At 32.6% G+C, this 13,054-nt stretch overlaps 1 protein-coding gene across 5 annotated transcripts in view; it reads right to left on the reverse strand.

Moving 5' to 3' along the window:
• The window catches only part of NOVA1 (NOVA alternative splicing regulator 1), a 148,692-nt gene that overhangs the window by 87,935 nt on the left and 47,703 nt on the right, over positions 1-13,054 (reverse strand). The window contains exon 3 of one of the 5 annotated variants that reach the window (XM_072838089.1): positions 12,682-12,783. The exons of the other annotated variants lie outside the window; for them this stretch is intronic. The gene's annotated coding sequence lies outside the window, so the exon portion shown is untranslated. The remainder of the gene's footprint in view (positions 1-12,681; positions 12,784-13,054) is intronic. 5 annotated transcript variants of the gene reach the window in all.

The following is a 13,054-nucleotide window of genomic DNA, read 5'->3' on the forward strand; positions in this document are numbered from 1 at the left end:
ATTTATTATTTAAGGACTCCAGGATCACGCCCCGGGCCAAAGGCAGGCGCCAAACCGCTGAGCCACCCAGGGATCCCCAAAATCCTAGATATTATAAGAATATCTTGTGCAAATAAGTGAATAGTTTTAACACAATTTCACTAAGAGAAAACAAGAATACCATATTTGGAAAGGATATTTGGCAAAATGATTTTAAATTCATAAGTAAAACAAATGGAATAATATACCAGAATAGTTGTTAGAATAAAGATAATAAAATCAGGGGATTATAACGCTAGTAGATAACTCAAAATAAAAAGATACTACAAAGCAATAATGAGTACCATAAGAATTAAAATAACAATGGACCAGAATAAATAGCCCTTCCTCCTAAATCCCAGGAATACATAAAAATTTAGTGTGAAAACAGTATAGGTGATTACTTATAAATTATATGGCTGGCATAACTGGATTACTACTTAGAAAATACAGTTAGAACTTTTCCTCTCAAATATCTTAAAATAAATTCCACATAAACTAGAGACCTACAAAGTAAAAAATTAGACAAAACCATAAGTAATCAAATATATAACCTCAGAATGAAAAAAGCTATTTTAAGTACAGACATGAATATATGGAAATATGGAAAAATGATAGATTTGACCCTAAAAATACTTAATTTTGTATTTGAAAAACACAAAATTATTGGGGGGTGGCACAGATGGGGAGGAACTGGCCAATATTTTAAATGCACATAATTATCAGGAATCAGAAAATTGGATGAGAAAAACACCCATACACTTCTACTAGGAGTGTAAACTTATTTAAGTTTTCTTAAATATAATTTGGCACTGAATCCTTAAATATCTTAAATACTGCATGCATGCGTATGACCCAGTAAATTAATTATTCTATGTTTAATAATTTATGAGAACAATTATAAATGAACACAAAAATGCAATACTTGTACTGTTATTTAAGTCAAAAAGGATTGAAACAAGTATAAAGTAAGAGACTGATTAAGTATATTATAACAAATGCCTAAGTTGGAATATTCTGTAGACCTCAAAAAATTACACTTCTGAAGAATATATATCCTCTAAATAATGCAGTGGGTCCAATATTAAGTGAAAAAAGATGAAAAGCTCTCTATATAGTATGAAATCTATTTTTATAAATAAATGCACAGGTTAGAAGAAAGCACAGAAACACATTTATAAGGGCTATTTTTATCTTCAATACTTTCCCTAATTCATGAAAATAAATTATAACTTTATATTCAGAAACACTTTAATTAGAATACAGGAAAATGGAGTATCTCCAGATTGGAAAGTTTTTCTTTTCCTTCTAAAAGTAAGGAAAAGGTCATTTACCAAAAAACAAAAACAAAAACAAAAAAAAACTTCACTGATTTGACTCCATGAAAGTAGATAATTCTTCATATAAAAAGTGCCATGAACAAAAATGAAGGCACTTGACAAAAAGGGAAAAACATAAGCATTTGGGACAAACAGGTAATATCCTATCCTTATATTATCCACTCTACAATATATATTAATTATGTACTAATACCCAACAATATTCTAGCCTCAGAGGGCATAGCAGTAAACAAATAAGAGCAGATGCTTGCCCTCATGGATCTTTCATTCTTATTGGAAAGAAGAGGTAATAAGTAAGTAATGAATAACTTCAGACAGTGGTAAGTGCTATGAAGACTAAAAAGCCTGGGGGGAAAACAAACACAATAGAGGCAGTAATGTAGCAGAATGTGAAGGGTGTGAGAAGGAATGTTATGTCAGAAAGCTGGGGACAGCTCCTCTAAGGAGGTAATATTTAAGCTGAAACATGACAAGACAGTCAAGCATGTAAAGACTGGCTGAAGAGGGATTCAGAAAATGGAGAGTCACTAGTGCATATTCTATGAGGCAAGAAAGAGGTTATTAGCTTGTTTGAGAAACAGCTGAAGTGTTTAGAGCATAAAGGACATGGGGGAGACTAACATAAGACAAGTTTAAAAATCGCAAGGCCGAATAATGTTGGGATGTTTATATCTCTATAGTTAATGTGACCTTTCAAATCAATATGGAAAATAACATCTCAAAATAAACAAAGCTAGAAACAAGCCACAATTAGAAAACCAAAACCTGTTAATAAACATATTGAAATTTCAATCTAGCTAGTAAAAAAATATAATTTTCTACCTTTGAAATTGACAAGCCATCACAAATCATTATTTATGTACAATGACAGTGAGGTGAAAAAATGATGAAACATTAATGCTGTTTATGCTAGCAAAGAGTAAGGAAAAAATAATCAAAACCAGAGTGTAATTTAAATAAATTATGGTACATTTTTGCCATGGAAAAGTGTAAGTCCATTAAATTGTATCTTCAAAAAATATTTCATGTTCAATTATGTCTGATATTGCTGACTACACCATTTCTAATCCATTCACAAATTCTATCAGTACTCCTCTAAAAACATCCTCCGTCTCATTATTTCTACTGCCAAAAGCCCTAATCCTAGATACCATAATTTCTGGGACTACTGCAGTAAACTGCCTAATAATTACCTCTCCTAGACCCTAACTCCTTTTCCCTGTTGATCTTCCACACAGCAAGAAGAGTGATGTCCTCAGTGTTAATTATCACCAAACTCACCAAATTATCACCCAATGTCTTCACATTGTAACTATAATACAATTCCAACTTCTTACTATGGCCCATTTAATCCGGTTCTTGCATTATTTCAAAGACCTCACCTCTTGCCACACTCTCTCCTATCTCCCCTCCCAACAATGTTCAACACACACACTTCCATTTCTTTCAATTTTTTTCAATATGCCAAACTCACTCAGATCCAAAGACCTCTGTCCTTGCTCTTCCTGATGCCTGGATGTGATTTTCTTCCTCCTAATCATTTAGATCTCAATTCAAATGTCCCATCTTTGATATTTCCTCTCGCTATCCTAGCTACAGCATACTCCACCTCAACATTTTTTATTATATGCATTTGTTTCCTTCCCAGTACTTATGCCTATCTAAAATTATGTATTTAGTGTCATATGTTTCTCTGCCTCTTCAGCAACAAGAATAAAAGCTCCATAAGAGCAAAGACTTTCTGCATTTCCAGCATGTCAGACAGTGCCTAGCACACAGTATCACTAAACACATTGAATGAAGAGTAAAAATAATTGATTGTACAAAAATAACCAAATGTTAATTATATTTAACTTACTAAGTGACATGCAAACCACGAATATCATATAATTTATAGGCTACAAAAGCAACATATGCTATATTTTATATAAATCTGGAAAATAGATAAAAAAAAACCTATGTAGGCTTTATATTTTATTTTTATTTTTATTTTATTTTTTATATTTTATTTTTATATAGCAAAAATAAAATTAAATGGATTTGAAAATTTATCAAAGAAATAATTGAGATATGAGAATATAAAAAGGTGAATTTACAAAATTAAAAGCTCATGTATACATGTGTATGTGTATAAATAGATGATAGATCTGGATAAAGGTACATATATACTAAAAGAAACAGGAGAGGAATGAGAAAAAAATAGGAACATACTGATCAAAATAATCAAAATCATAAACTGAAAATATTTTCGAGAACACATTTAAAAGGTCATCTTATTTCTGTATAACACATTCACTCAAATAATTTTATAAAACACTAAAAAATCAGAATAAGCACATATTCAATCAAATCTGAAATGAGAGCTCCTTAATAATGTAAATTTCCAGAAACCAGTGATTATCTTCAAAGACTACAAGGAGAAGAGGCAAAAGGGAAAAATAAGTTCTCTGTAAAGTTCTACCACAGGAAGCACTAAAATAGCCATACCGCAGTTATTCCTCTTAGGAAGCCACTGTATCCTCTTACTAGGATAAATTAGATCCACCTGTGGGACTGGTAGTTGGGTTGAAGACTTTCGCAAGACTGCAAAAGAAGCTTCCTTCCCATTTGTATTATGGGAATAATACCAGCTCTGAAAGAGCTAGAAAGGGACTAATGTAAAAAGTGAAGTAATCATAACTTGTTAAATTACATTGTCAAAATGGCATATAACTATTTTTTAAATGGTATCAGTGAGAAAAAAGACTCAACTTTGAAAAGTTATAGCAAGAGCCACAAACCATCATATATACCAGCATATTGCCAGGAAATTCCATTTTCACATAATTAGGACCAAGCCAAGTGTCCAAGATTACTTAGAATTCACTTAAAGCACCTTTCCTGGTAGCATTAACACTAATACCAAGTTGGAATAATGCGCGATTAATTTTAACTGTGGCACTGCTCTGTATTTTAGCAATCCATCCAAAACTTTTAAGGCTTAAATACAAGGAATCAACTACCTCACAATTAGTTGAGTGAACCTAGAAGGGATTTCTGAGACTATAATTCATGGGAAAGCACAAAGGTGAATAAAATTTGTTTCTTATCTTCAAGAAAAAGGTAATATAAACAAAGACCAATCTTTTTTTTTTTTTTTAGATTTTATTTATTTATTCATGAGAGAGAGAGAGAGAGAGAGAGAGAGGCAGAGACACAGGAAGAGGGAGAACAGGCTCCATACAGGGAGCCCGACGTGGGACTCGATCCCGGGTCTCCAGGATCAGGCCCGGGGCTGCAGGCAGTGCTAAACCACTGCGCCACTGGGGCTGCCCAACAAAGACAAATCTAAAACATGATTCTTGGCAAGTGACAATGAACTAGAGTTTATCAATGTATATAGAATGAAGCATACTGATTCAAGATACATCTTAAAAGCAAAATAATTAAGATCTAGAAATAAAAAAGATGACACTGAAGTTAAAGGAGAGGAGAAAGTGGTATTATTTTGATTCTGGGTCACAAGGTATATGGTGAAGTATAAGCAACAATGACTGAGTTGGGAGTCAGAATGAGAATTGAGAACTGAGATTTATTTTGTTTTTCAGACGTGCTGAATCTGTCATAACCTGCAGCACAAGAGGAAAAACATGGAGCTAGGATTTCAGAGAGAAGTGTAAAAAATATCAATTAATGGTCAATTCCCTTTTAAAAAAAAGATTTGTTTGTTTACTTATTTATTTAAGAGAGAGAGAGAGAATACATGCATGAGCAAGCAGGAAGGGCAAAGAAAGAGGGAGAGTGAATCCTCAAGCAGACTCCCTACTGAGCACAGAGCCCAGTACCGAAACCGGGCTGGACCCCAAGGTCCTGAGATCATGACCTGAGCCAAAATCACAAGCTGGCTACTTAACTGAGCCACCCAGATGCCCCTGGCCAATTTTCTTATTATGTGCACTTATATCTGTAATATGAATAAGGCATTTTGCGTAGGAACATTACCTAGGTTTAAGTAGGTTTCAATGAATTTTACGGTTTATAAGATTTTTTTTTTACATTTTTTTTGACCCAGTAAAAGAGGGTTTTTAATTAAAATCCTACTCAAAACCACAATTGAAAAACAAAAGGAGGGCAGCCCGGATGGTTCAGCAGTTTAGTGCCGCCTTCAGCCCAGGGCCTGATCCTGGAGACCTGGGATTGAGTCCCACATCGGGCTCCCTGCATGGGGCCTGCTTCTCCCTCTGCCTGTGTCTCTGCCTCTCTCTCGCTCTCTCTGTGTCTCTCATAAATAAATAAATAAATAAATAAATAAATAAATAAATAAATAAATAAATAAAATCTTTAAAAAAGAAAAAAGAAAAACATAAAGCCATTCAAAAGGAAAAGAAAATGGAATAACAAATACTTAAAAGAGAATTATATTTCAAATGGCATATTTTGAAAAAATATTTTTTAGCATTAATTTTCCTATTTGTCCCTACCAGATGCTTCCTAAAAATTCTCCTGGATTTTAGTTTTCCCAAGTATGCTCACAAAAACTTAGAAAAATAGAACTTTGTTCTTCCTAGTATCAAACTTCTGTCATATGGTAATATTTACCTTAAACTAAGTGAAAAACAATGATAATTAATTTTACTAATTTTTTAAATAGAGTATCTGAATAACTATAGTGATTACAGAGTGGGGTAACTAACAGGAACAAACAGTGTTTCTTGGTATCTAAAGCTGAGCAGCATTAATCACTTGGCCATTTTTTATAGTTTGTTCCTTCTTATGTAAATATATACACAAAAATTTACTGGTATAAGCAATATGACTTTAGATAAATAATAATTACAATTCCTGGCATCTATACTGCTTAAAATTCAACTAACCCTGAGATCTTCCACATTTATTTATTTGTATAACTTTCAACCTGAACCTGCTTGGAATACGTGGTTATCCTTACTTACCATAGTTATATCAATCAACTGTAATAAAACAAGGAAGAAAAATAAAGAATGCAGGGAGCTAAGTGGAGAAAATTGAGCAAAACAGAACTGAAACCTAGAATGAACACGTCTAAGAATAAATAAAGTGAAATGCCACTGGGATAAAAAACATCAGAGGCATAATATATAATTCTTGCCCCTTCAAATAGTTTTTGAAATATGGACAGAAATAATTAAGAATAGAAGTATTAATCACTCAGTAATAATTTTACAAACTTCAATCTCAGGTGTTCAGAAGGATTCGTTAATTTAGCAAGTAATGTATGGAACATGTAATAGAGACTAGATGGTAAGGGGTTCACCATGAAGTCAGTGGCTGTCTCAGAAATGCTCACAATCTAATCAGAATGACAAATTTATAGGTACTACAATAATAGCTTACACAAAGTATCTGTGAGAACATAGTAGAGAAGTATTTATTCTAACCGCAAAGACCAACAAAGACTTCACCTGAATTGGACATTGATAACTGGAAAGGATTCCACCATGAGGAAAAAGTAGAAAGGGCATTCCAAACTCACAGAATAGCCTAACACAAGGCATGGATATATAGAAATGGATGAACCTTCACAGAAATGTATAGAAATGCAAGCTGCCTGTTAATGGCCTCAGTGTAAGTAGTGTAACAGGATATTAAAATGGGAGTTTTCTGGTTTTCTCTGTTTTGGTTAGGACCTAAAGCTGAGAACAACAGGTTCCAAATACTAGAACTAAGGTAACAAACAGACAATTATCTATGCCACATTTGGAAAAATGTGGCCAAAAATTGTTCAGGCATTGTTTGCTCCACTATTCACATAAAAAATATAAATACATATTGGAGGAGAGGAGCTTATACTGTTTGAGGAAGAAACGGAACACCAATTTTCTCAAATTTTGGCCTATGTCTTTTAGAATATAGAACATTTAAGAGATGACACAGGAACTGGACTTTGGCCTAAAAACAATCTAAGAGATTGTTTAACAAGGCAAGAGATTAAGGTGCCTTTCGTGTGGGGCTACTAACTTAGAAATGGCCAACAACACTTCAGAATTTGTGAAGTAAAGAATTATCTTTTCCAATGGGACAGGTAAGGATTCCTGGGAAGCGAACTTGCATTGAGACATTTTTAAAGGAATTCTGCACAGAGGATTGCAAAGGAAACAAGATAATCCCAGAAGAAAGAGGTCTGAAACAGATTAAAAAGTCAGAAACCAAGGATAGTTGTCAAAAGAAGACAAAGTAAGTATCAACTGCATCCAGGAATTATAGCTGAGTTGTCCTCAAACAGTGGGAATCTTTGATAAACCCAGAAAAGCAAAACAAAGTTACATTTCCAACATACCTTTACTATCAATTAGCTCTTCTCTATTTCTAACCTCAGACTCTGGGAGACCAAGGAGTACTACAAGGAGAAGGAGAAAAACGAAGGCAAAAACTAATACAAATGTCTACTATTTCACATGTCCCCACTCAAGTTTTTAAGCCTTCTTTGAACAAAACTTACAAAAAAAAAATTTCACATTGGATGAGAGTTTGGAATTTTAATTTCTTAGCCTTGTTTTTTTTTTTTTTATACATATATACCTGAAAAGTAAAGAAAGAATTAAAGAGAGAATGAAAAGAACAAGAAAGAGAGAAGAGAAAGAGGAAGAAGAGCAAGAGCAGAGAAGAGGTAAAAAACATTTGAGCAGCATGCATTAAGGGGGCAGAAAAGAAAATATTCAGGGGGAGATTTCAGGTACAGTGACAGGAAAGAATAAAGTAACTTTCTACTTGTACCCTAGTGAGTTCACCTCTTAATAAATCCATTAAGAGTGATAAATGGTGAACAAAGTAGTCGATTTTAAAATACCAATAATTTCTTAAAGATTTATTTACTTTGGGGGTCGGGTCTGAGGTGGGGGGAGGAGAGAGGGAGAGAAAGAATCTCAGATTCCCCAATGAGTGGGAGCCTGGATGCAGATAAAGGGCTCGATCTCACTGCCCTGAGATCATGACTGGAGCCGAAATCAGGAGTTGGATGGTTAAAAGAATGAGCCATCCAAATGCCCCAAAAGGGGCAATTTTGATATGATTATTGTGGAGTTTAAAATCTTTTATATAAATATAGAAGAATTAAAGTTTTTTAAGGAGTATAAATTATATGTTGTGGATTTGTTTAGGGGAACTTAACATCTATTTCACTCTGCTTCCTGAGTTGCAGAAACTCTGTTAAGTAACTAGGTAAAATAAGTTAAAGGCAGACTCCACTCTCAACAAGTTCACAAAGAAAATAGGCACAAAGGCCATTGTAATACATGAGATATTTGCTAGAACAGGTATAAGCAAAGCCTATAGGACCATATAGAAGGGTCATCTAACCAAAGTGTAAGGGATGAAGGAGAAATAAGAAACATCTTTTAGTTAAGGAGAAATCTAGGGATCCCTGGGTGGCGCAGCGGTTTAGCGCCTGCCTTTGGCCCAGGGCGCGATCCTGGAGACCCGGGATCGAATCCCACGTCGGGCTCCCGGTGCATGGAGCCTGCTTCTCCCTTTGCCTATGTCTCTGCCTCTCTCTCTCTCTCTGTGTGACTATCATAAATAAATAAAAATTAAAAAAAAAATTTTTTTAAAAAAAAAGGAGAAATCTAAAAAGTGAGACCTGAAGGATGAGGCTGAATTATACAGATGATAGCAGCCTAGGGATAAAGGGGTGTTGTGAGTGGTTGGAAAGAATGCTGCTGCCCAAAGAAAGCATGACATATTCTGGGAACTGCAAAGTGATGAATATCAATTAATCAATACTGCAGTTTGCAAGGAAAGAAATGAGGTTGAAGACATAAGGGGGGAGCCAGATCACATGCACAGAATTTAGATTTTGTTGTAAGATAAAAATGAGGTCCACTAAAGTTTTAGTAATACTCATTTTTCTATATACTGTGTATCTGGCATACACAAAGCACTTTTTCACATGTTTTATTGTTTTTCCTCACAACAACCCTGTGAGGTAGGTGTAGTGATTTCTTAATAACAGATTGAAAAAAAAAAAAAAAACCTTACAGTTGTTAAGCAATTTATGCTTTATTAAATAGCTACAAAGTGGCAGTCAGGATTCCAGGCCATGCTTCAGAAAATATATTAGGAACATTACTCACACACAGGCACACAAACACACACACATACACACACACACACACTTTATCTATGACACATAAAAATTTCAGAATTGAAGGCAAATTTTACGTAATAAATGTTTGTTATCTTAGTATTAAAGATAAAGAGATTTGTGGCATAAGTAGTCCTTCACCCACACTTAGATTTTATCCACACTTTACATTTTTCAACTAATTAAATTACTTGGGAAATAACTGAAGAATTCATAAAAAATGATAGGAATTAGTTGATATATAAAACAAGAATAACAAACATTCAGGTAATTATATGATTATCTTATCTTCATATAACTAGCCTGGGGTTTTTGGGAAAAAAAAAAAACATTCACATTTATTTCTAAAATATATAAATTCAAACTGCAAGTATTGTTCTATGGATATCAATTAAGTTTTGGATGATAGAAAATATTCTGAATACTAAAGTTTATTAAATAAAGTAACTCAAATACTAACCATTTAGTGTAAAAAGAATTGTCTACCCAATGTTAAGTTGCAAAAGCATCTCCTCAGTATTCACAATAAAACATCTGAAAGTATTCATTTCCCTATCACATGACAAGAATCTATTCAGACAAATTTGAGAAGATAAATAGTATTTTAGAAATTCGTTTGGGATGAATATAAAAATATGTCCCTAACTCAATGATGAAAGTATGTATTTTATAAAACTAAGAGAGTATCTAAGAATTTTAAAATATAGATTGAAAGTCTCTATGAAAATGTATGCTCTGTAAAATGAGTTTAAGTAAATTCAACACCTAAAATACATTTCCTTATATTTTATTTTCTCACCAATTTCACTATTTCTTCAGTTGGTGCTACATTTTGTTTTAAAGCCTCCAACTGAAAGCTAGATGTTACTAGAACATTACTGAGAGACATCTAAGTACATAGTATTAAGTATTAAAAATTCATTTCATCTATGTACTTGTTTCATTTTTTCCTATTTCAAACAAGAGATTATACTGGGAGAAGATGAAAAATACAAATTTAAGATTTAATTATTCTTGATGTAGTATTTCTGAATTCCAAAATTATTAAATGAATATAAATTATATAATAAGCCCAACCACAATTCTGGTTCTTCAGAATAAGATGAAGAGCCCCTCTCTTGGAAAACAATCAAATAGAAAAATTAAGTATCTATAAGATACTTTATGCAATGAAGATAATTTCTAAATAAACTAAACAAATGCTCCAAATATACAGTTTAAATACCAACATTTTCCTTTATTTTTGATTATACAAGTAGTACATGTTCATTTAATTCATATAATACAGAAGTATATTCAATAAAAATGAAGTTTCCATCTAATTCCCTTTTCCAAATAACATATATTAGAAGTATATTAAATTATAAGATTCATATGGTTAAAGATTGAATCTATTAAGTTGTTAAACTTACATCATCCACAGAAGGTCTAATATATAACAATTCAGTATAAATGAAAAATATATACTCAGATATGCACAACAGGTATAGTTTGTACTTTTTCATCAAAAAAGAATAGAAAGCATGTGGTCTATTCTGTCAAATATAATTATTTCAGTTAATAAAATAAATGGGATTAAGCAATACTTACAATTACACTGTTTGTAGAAAATGCAAAAGAACCAATTATAGCAAATCAAGTTTTACATATACTGATAAAATACCTTCTTGCTAGATATACATAAGTACAGTATGCTATGTCTAAACTATATTCTTTAAAATATTAATGTTTACTTCTTTGGTGATTTAACTGTTGAATGAAGTATTAAGACTAATTAAGGGGGAAGTCTCATTAAAAAGTTAGATTTTGGTAATATTTAACTGCACTCTACTTTGAATATAAAGAGAGCCTAGTTTTAAAAAAATTTACAAGATACTTCTATGATGAATAGGATATTGAGAATTTTATTTATTCTCAAAAAAAGTTCATTTCAAAACACTAGGGTAACTCCACTATAAAATTAGAGATAGTTAAAAATCTTGATAGGAAATCAGACCTCTTTTTTTTTTTTTAACTCTAAAATACTATCACTGGGCTTTTAATTAATACAAATAATGTTCTAACTAGGTAAGTAGTTAGAACATTTATCTAACTAGAACAAAGTTACTTGCACCAAAAAATCTGGATTACATAACATAAGTTACAAATCTGAATACAAAGAATTCTGCCCCTGAGTTAAACAGAAAACATATAAAGAAAGGATCTATAGAAATAATTTCTTCCACCCACCTCATTTTACAAGTAAGTTAACTGTGGCCCAGAGAGGCTTTTATCTGCTTTGACTGAGAATCTATAGGCATAGAGATGTACACAAATATCATTTAAATTATGATATAAAGTTACCTAAACAAAGACACTGTATTTCATATAATTAAGGTTCTGTGAAGACTATGAGATACTAGTTTCTTGCCATAGAAATTCTACAGATGCACAAAAAAATAGATAGTAAGTCATACTGCTGACTAGAAAAGCAAAAACAATGAAATATAACAATCCATATCATATTGTTTAACAACAGACACAGCATTTCCTAATGTTATTTTCCTATCCTATAAGACATAAACATGCCAAACTGTTACTAAAGATAGCACTCTGGTAAAATGCTTTTACAAAAGGAACAAGTAAATCATTAAAAAATGAAATGGGAGAGAAAGACTAAACTACATTAAGTGAAAGTTCAAATATTTACCATGTCTTCTCTCCCAAGCTGTTTCAATGTGTTAAAAAAAAATTCAAACTCATTGCTTCTTAAACAAAGAATCAAAATTAGGTTCATTATAAACTGGCTTTGTTGCAAAGCTTTCACCCAAGAATGAAAGTATTAAGACTAAGACATAAAACAGTGTAAGCAAAACTAATTAGGATGTTCCTGTTGAATTTTAAGTTGATTTGTTACTTAAGAACACAGCTCTAAAATCTTAGATAATATTGGTTTGGTTATTTGAAAATATTTAAAAACAAATTGATTCTTTTAAGTTTCATTAAAAGTGAAGTGTTTATAAAAGCACTTTAGTTTCATATGCTTTTAGAATAAAACAATCGCCAAGGAGTGCATCCATTTGTTTGTTATACCAATCACAAATTAGATGACCTTAAAAATAAAATTTAGAGCCAGGGAGAGCAGCACTAAGTTTAAGTGACCTCAATACATTTTTAAATGATGCTTCCCAGTTATTATTCTCTTATTGGGTTTTCCAGTCTAGGACGGGTACACAAGAAACTTACAGTCTATGTAGTACTCCTAGTCAGTTTCACTCTGCAGATGGCACAGTGGAGAAATACCTTCTGTACAGGACCATGTACAATTTCTTCCGCAGCTGTCAGCACCTAGGGGAAAGTGCGCTGTTAAACAGTTGCTGCGTTCCACCTCAGAAGTGGCTGCAATTCGGTGGTGGGTGAAGTGACTCCTGTACATATATACAGGGATGAAAAGTACTATAGAAAATGAAAATATTTAACAACAAAAGTGGCTGTCCCAAAAACTGTGCCACAGAAAAACAGAATACATCATTAAGTACCAAGAGCCCTTACAGATGGGCTATTGTTCATTTAAAAATTCGATGTTAAGAATGATTGAGGAAAAAAGTAGAAATACAAT

The sequence above is a fragment of the Canis lupus genome, chromosome 9, assembly GCF_048164855.1.
Source record: "Canis lupus baileyi chromosome 9, mCanLup2.hap1, whole genome shotgun sequence".
In the NCBI taxonomy this organism is placed as follows: Eukaryota; Metazoa; Chordata; class Mammalia; order Carnivora; family Canidae; genus Canis; species Canis lupus.